Source organism: Lithobates pipiens, unplaced genomic scaffold (genome assembly GCF_037356315.1).
Source record: "Lithobates pipiens isolate NorthernLeopardFrog02 unplaced genomic scaffold, aLitPip1_a1.2 Scaffold_22, whole genome shotgun sequence".
Classification (NCBI taxonomy): Eukaryota; Metazoa; Chordata; class Amphibia; order Anura; family Ranidae; genus Lithobates; species Lithobates pipiens.
In genome coordinates this window covers 268,311,651-268,318,882 of record NW_027507784.1, presented here as the reverse complement: position 1 = coordinate 268,318,882, position 7,232 = coordinate 268,311,651, and the positions used below count along the sequence as shown (strand labels likewise).

The window sequence follows — 7,232 nt, the reverse complement described above, 5'->3', positions numbered from 1 at the left end:
AAGTACCCCCCCAAAAAATATTAAAAAAATGATTTTTTTCCTCAGTTTAGGCCTATATGTATTCTTCTACATATTTTTGGTAAAAAAATTACCAATAAGCGTATATTGATTGGTTTGCGCAAAAGCTATAGCCTCTACAAAGTGGGGGATAGTTGTACGGCATTTTTAATGATTATTTTTTTTTTTACTGGTAATGTCGGCGATCTACGATTTTTATCAGGACTGCAACATTATGGCGGACACGTCGGACAATTTTGACACATTTTTTCGGACCATTTGGCATTTTTACAGCGATCAGTGCTATAAAAATGCATTGATTACTGTAAAAATGTCACTGGCAGTGAATGGGGTTAACCACTAGGGGCAATCAAGGGGTTATTGTGTTCCCTATTGTGTGTTCTAACTGAAGGGGTAGGGGACTGTGTAGGGGAGATGACAGATCACTGTTCATATTCTGTATGAACAGACAATCTGTCTGTTCTCCCCTCAGAGAACCGGGATCTATGTGTTCTCAAGTGATTGTGGGCGAGCAGGGGGCACGTGCGCCCCTAGTGGCCAAACCTAGAAGTGACGTTTCATAAGAGCGTACAATCTCAGTACTCCTTTCCAGACTTAGGGTATGTAGCACACTCAATCCTGGAGTAGAGAAAAAAAAAGCATGACAAGTGTCAAGCTGCTGCGGTGGCCAGGCCATGTGTACAACCCCAGTACTCCTTTCTAGAATTAGGGTATGTAGCACACTCAATCCTAGACCCAAAGAAAAGAATGACATGCATTTTCTTCCTTAGTTTGCCGTGGTTATATAGCCTGTAGCATTCACGGATGTACTGTGCAATGGGCTATAGAGAGCTTGTAGACAGTCCTCCTTTGGGCTACTTTGGGGAAATTTACTTAAAGTGGAGGGCCACCCTGAAAACACTTTTCACCTTATCCTCTCCCTTTTAATGTCCTAAAAATCATTCTGTAAAAAAAAAAAATTTCACTTACCTGGAACACCCTGTTGCTATGCAGAAGACCTAATCTGCCTTGTTCCTCCTCCGCGGTGGTGTTTTTCTCTTCCTTAGCTGCAGTGCTTCATGGGAAATGAGTGTCATCGTTTCCCATGAGTCTGTGGGCTGGACTGTGCTGAAAACACACGAGATTTGCAGGCAGGAAATGACCCGATTTGAGGCAGACAGCAGCGCCATTTTTAAGAAGGGAACAAAGCCTTTATTGCCAGAACACACGTGGATGTCCTGGGGAGAGCATCTGACCAGATAGGAGAGAAGATCAGTCGGGATTCAAGCAGCTAATTCACCTAGAAGATTTACCCAGAACAGGTAAGTGTTTGTAATAATGAAATGTAGGTCTAAATGTGCTCACTGTGTGTATACATGTCTTGTATAGGTTTCATTTGGATTGTTCCTTCTTTGTTATTTGTAATGTCATTTTATTTTTTATTTTTTTGTCTTCCATTTCTTTCTGCTGTGTGTTAGCATGTATTTTCTCTTTTCTTTGATTAATAGATGTCCTGTTTTGAATTTTTATTTTTCTGCTTGTATATGTAGTATGTCTTTGCAATGCAATTGACTGTTCTAAAAATATATGCAATTATAATGTGTTTATTATTTTTTCTTAATTTTTTTTTTTTTTTTTTTGTAGTGATATATTTTGTTCTGACCGTCCTGAATATTTTTTCTATAATTGTTATAATTCCATCTTTACTCTCTATACCCTGGTATGTCTACAAAAACGATTGGGGGGGGGGTTGTGGTGGTGTGTTTTTTATTTTTTCATCCTCTCCTCTCCACCATTTTGTCCTGTAGTTTCTCCTGTCCTCACTCCTCCGTCCTGCTCTGTCTTCCTCCCTGCTCCTGTTTTACTAAGCCAACAACTACTTACTACTTACTACTACACCTCCCTCCTCCCCTCCTCCATCCTTGTCCTCCCTCCTCCCTCCTCACTCCTCAGTTCTTGTCATTCCTCATTCGTCAGTCCTCTGTCCTTGTCATCACTCCTCTGTCCTTGTCGTCACTCCTCTGTCCTTGTCGTCATTCCTCTGTCCTTGTCGTCATTCCTCTGTCCTTGTCGTCATTCCTCTGTCCTTGTCGTCATTCCTCTGTCCTTGTCGTCATTCCTCTGTCCTTGTCGTCATTCCTCTGTCCTTGTCGTCATTCCTCTGTCCTTGTCGTCATTCCTCTGTCCTTGTCGTCATTCCTCTGTCCTTGTCGTCATTCCTCAGTCCTTGTCATTCCTCACTCCTCTGTCCTTGTCGTCATTCCTCTGTCCTTGTCCTCCCTCCTCAGTCCTTGTCAGTCCTCATTCCTCACTCCTCACTCCTTGTCCTCATTCCTCACTCCTTGTCCTCATTCCTCACTCCGTGTCCTCATTCCTCACTCCTTGTCCTCATTCCTCACTCCTCACTTCTTGTCCTCATTCCTCCTAATTCCTCAGTCCTTGTCCTCATTCCTCCTCATTCCTCAGTCCTAATTCCTCAGTCCTGGTCCTCAGTCCTCAGTCCTTGTCCTCCTCATTCCTCCTAATTCCTCAGTCCTTGTCCTAATTCCTCAGTCCTTGTCCTCCCTCCTCCTCCTCATTCCTCAGTCCTTGTCCTCCCTCCCTCCTATTCATCCTTACTTTATCCACCAACCTCATCTATACTTCTATTCATAACACTTAGACCCCTTTCACACCAGGGCGTTTTGCAGGCGCTATAGCGTTAGAAATAGCGCCTGCAATCCGCCCTAAAGAAGCTGCACCATTATGTGTAGTGTGAAAGCCCCGAGGGCTTTCACACTACAGCGGTGCGCTGGCAGGATGTCAGAAAAAAGTCCTGCCAGCAGCTTCTTTGGAGCAGTGAAGGAGCGGTGTGTTTACCGCTCCTCCACCGCTGCTCCCCATTCAAATCAATGGGGCAGCGCTGTAATGCCGCCGGCAAAACGCCGCTATTGCCGGCGGTTTTAACCCTTTCGCGCCCGCTAGCGGGGGGTAAAAGCGCCCCGCTAGCGGCTGAAATGCGCCGCAAATCTGGCGGTAAAACGCCGCTAAAAATAGCGGCGTTTTACCGCCGACGCCATCAGCGGTGTGGTGTGAAAGGGGTCTTAAGCAACCTCCACTCCTTTCCAAATATATAACGATAACTTTTTTTTTTTTTATTGTTTTTCGTAGATCCAAATTCCATCTGTCCAAAGCGATTGATTGACTTTCATCGACATCTTTTATTGCAGGTATGTTAAACTTTCAGTGCAATTAAATAAACTGTGACATTATCTTAAAATCTGATTAATGCAATTTACAAAAAAGATATGTGTGTGTGTATTTGTTTTAATTTTTTTTTTGGTTAAATTTATTTATCTAATGTTTTTATTATATTTATTAATGCATTATTTATTTATTTTTATTCCATAGATTTGAAGAGACAAGTGGATTTGATTTATTTCAAAACCATGCCTGAAAAATTCAAGTTTAATACATTGGTTTGATTTATTAATTCTGTATCCTAATTTTTTATTTTGGGGGGGGGGGGGCGGAGTTGTGTGTCTCTTTTTCTCACTCGCTCTTCTCTTCTCCTCGCTTGCTCTTCTCGCTCGCTCTTCACTCACTCGCTCACTCTTCTCTGTTTCTCGCTCACTCTTCATTCGCTCACTCTTCTCTGTTTCTCGCTGACTCTATGTTCGCTCTTCACTCGCACGCTCTTCTGTCGCTCGCTCTTCTCTGTTACTCGCTGACTCTTCACTCGCTGACTCTTCACTCGCTGACTCTTCACTCGCTGACTCTTCACTCGCTAACTCTTCACTCTTCTCTGTTTCTCACTGACTCTTCTCTCGCTCGCTCTTTGCTCGTTCTTCTGTTTCTCACTCGCTCTTCACTGGCTCTCTCTTCTCTGTTTCTCGCTCACTCTTCACTCGCTCACTTTTCTGTTGCTCTCGCGCTCTTTGCTCTCGCGCTCTTTGCTCTCGCGCTCTTTGCTCGCTCTTGCTCTTTGCGCTTTCTCTCTCTCGCTCTTTTCTCTCTTTCGCTCTCGCTCTTTTCGCTCTCTCTCGCTCTTTTCTCTCGCTCTCGCTCTTTGCTCTTTTTCTCGCTCTTTGCTCTTTTTCTCGCTCTTTGCTCTTTTTCTCGCTCTCGCTCTTTTTCGCTCTTTTTCTTGCTCTCGCTCTTTTCTCTTTTTCGCTCTTGCTCTCGCTCTTTTCTCTTTTTCGCTCTTGCTCTCGCTCTTTTTTCTCTTTTTCGCTCTTGCTCTCGCTCTTTTTTCTCTTTTTCGCTCTTGCTCTCGCTCTTTTTTCTCTTTTTCGCTCTTGCTCTCGCTCTTTTTTCTCTTTTTCGCTCTTGCTCTCGCTCTTTTTTCTCTTTTTCGCTCTTGCTCTCGCTCTTTTTTTCTCGTGCTCGCTCGTTGCGCTCTCTCTCGCGCGCTCTCTCTCTCTCTCGTTCCTCTCGCTCGCTCTTTTCTCGCTCGCTTACTCTTTTCTTTCTCGCTAGCTCTTTTCTCTCTTGCTCACTGCTCACTGTTGTGTTTTCTTTTTTATTTCTGCCTCTCTCGCTTCCTCTTTTCTTGCTCGCTCTTCACTAGCTGTCTTCACTATTTCTCTCTTTCTCTCAAATTAGGGTCTAAATAGAATTTTTTTTTTCTTTTTAGTTTTGAATAGTAGTGTGTGTGTGTGTGTGTGTGTGTGTGTGTGTGTATATTTTTTTTTTTTAATTTTTTATTTTTTTTTGTAGATTTGTCTTTGAATAAAATGTTTAATAAAATTATTTAAAATTAAATAAAATTCTTCTATTTTAATACTGTTGCTGTCTTTTGTTTTTCTTTGAGTGTGTGTGGGAAAAAAAATATATAATATAATCTAATTTTTCTCTCTTTGTAGTTAAAAAAAATGTATGCCAATATAAATACCAAGTAAATAAATAAATAAAAAAAAAATATATATATATATATATATATATATATATATATACACACACACACACACACACACACACACACACACACACACACACACACACACACACACACACACACACACACACGGTCAAAACCAGCCAGAGCAGAGAATCATAGAGGAGAGAGCGGCGCTGGAGTTAGAGGAAAGGTAAGTATTAAAGATCTTTTACCTTACAGCAAAAAATATTATAAAGATTAATTAAACTTAAATTATTATTATTTTTCATTTATATATTTTAAGTTTAATTTATCTTTATAATATTTTTTGCTGTAAGGTAAAAGCTCTTTTAATATTTACCTTTCCTCTAACTCCAGCGCCGCTCTCTCCTCTGATTCTCCGCTCTAGCTGATTTTGACCTTGTTTATCTTTGTTGCCATCACAACGGGGCGGGACTTCCTACGACGACGCCCGTTGTGATGAGAACCTGTGGGGTTGATGGCGGCGTTACTGCGCATGCGTGAGATTGGCGCTCGAACGGGAGCGGTGCATGCTGGTCCATCAGCAGCACCGTATCCCGGATGACAACGGCAGCATGACTTTTTATAAGTTACATCATGTGTAAAAAAACGGACAGACAAAGTATTTTGAAACAGAACAAGTGAGTGATATAATTGACCATGTTAATCGTGATTTTGCAAAAAAAAAAAAAAATGTTGGAGACAGTGGAACCCCGCTTTAAGCCCACTTACTGTGACAAAGTACCCCATGATTAGTGGGTCCTACACTATCCATAAGCTGGGAGATCCTGCTTCTCTAAACCATGGGAACAATACATTCCTCTATATGGGAGAACTAGAGGTCACCCAAAAGGATTTGGTCAGAATCCATACAATAGACAAACAATATATTTGGGGGCACACCCTAAAAGATGCAGTGATCACAACCCGACAGGGGTTCTAATCCCCCTCCATTCCGCTCTTCTCCAGTTGTATCGGTTCCTCTCCTGGACTGAAATGGCTTCCTCTGATCTCACCGCACACTGTGAGCTTCTCACCATGTGCATTAGAAGTTGCAGCAAATCAGAGAGAGTCCGGCTCATTTCCTGGCCGGGGTGGGGGGGGGGGCAGTCAGCGTTATCTTGCCCTTTCCTCCCCAGCCTGACTGTCACTGACCCCGCCCCTTTCATTTATTGAATTCCAGCCAGGGCTGTCTTTAATATTGATTGGATCCTGGGTATATATTTTCTTAGGCCCTTCCGAATCCACCTATTAAAATGGAGCTCCACCCTCTTTTTTTAAGTCCTCTGCATACCCTGCTTCTCTGCCCCCTTAAACACATTTGGTAGATATATATATATATATATATATATATATATATATATATATATATATTTTTTTTTTTTTTTTTTTTAAACTCACGGTTTTATTGTCAATTGTTTTGTGTGCTTCCTGTTTCCAGCTGCGTTATTGCCCATCCGCTATGCCTCCTGGGACATGATTTTTAGCAATCCCAGAAGGCAATAGGGGCCGCTGGGCTGTAGTATCGCGTTATTTCCAAACCGGAAATGACGCAATACAAGGCTGGCGCCATTTTAAGTAAGGGCGATGTGGCTTTTGTTGCCAGTAAACTCGGAAAGCGGCATCATCGGCAGTACAAGCGCCTTTCTAGTGGAAGATCTACAGCAAGCAGCTACTTCTCGGAGGTAAGTACTTTTGTCATCCATGGAGTGTTATGGGTGCAGTGTCGAGTGGGGCAGATGGAGCTGTGCTGGGGCAGATGATGATGATGATGGTGCTGTGCTGGGGCAGATGATGATGATGATGATGGTGCCGTGCTGGGGCAGATGATGATGATGGTGCCGTGCTGGGACAGATGATGATGGTGCTGTCCTGGGGCAGATGATGATGATGATGATGGTGCTGTGGTGGGGCAGATGATGATGGTGCTGTGCTGGGGCAGATGATAATGATGATGGTGCTGTGCTGGGGCAGATGATGATGGTGATGTGCTGGGGCAGATGATGATGTGCTGGGGCAGATGATGATGTGCTGGGGCAGATGATGATGTGCTGGGGCAGATGATGATGTGCTGGGGCAGATGATGATGTGCTGGGGCAGATGATGATGATGATGTGCTGGGGCAGATGATGATGATGATGTGCTGGGGCAGATGATGATGATGATGTGCTGGGGCAGATGATGGTGATGATGTGCTGGGGCAGATGATGATGATGTGCTGGGGCAGATGATGATGATGATGTGCTGGGGCAGTTGATGTTGATGTGCTGGGGCAGATGATGATGATGTGCTGGGGCAGATGATGATGATGATGATGATGTGCTGGGGCAGATGATGATGATGATGTGCTGGGGCA

At 43.3% G+C, this 7,232-nt stretch overlaps 1 long non-coding RNA gene across 2 annotated transcripts; it reads left to right on the top strand.

Annotated features, from left to right (window-relative positions):
- Positions 1-748: 748 nt before the first annotated feature.
- On the top strand, positions 749-4,352 carry LOC143924644 (uncharacterized). 2 transcript variants are annotated; one of them, XR_013261901.1, is made up of 4 exons: positions 749-1,319; positions 1,642-1,717; positions 3,148-3,206; positions 3,388-4,352. It is a non-coding gene; the product is annotated as an uncharacterized LOC143924644 (long non-coding RNA). The 2 variants fall into 2 exon arrangements; XR_013261900.1 differs by lacking the exon at positions 1,642-1,717.
- The last annotated feature ends 2,880 nt before the right edge of the window (positions 4,353-7,232 follow it).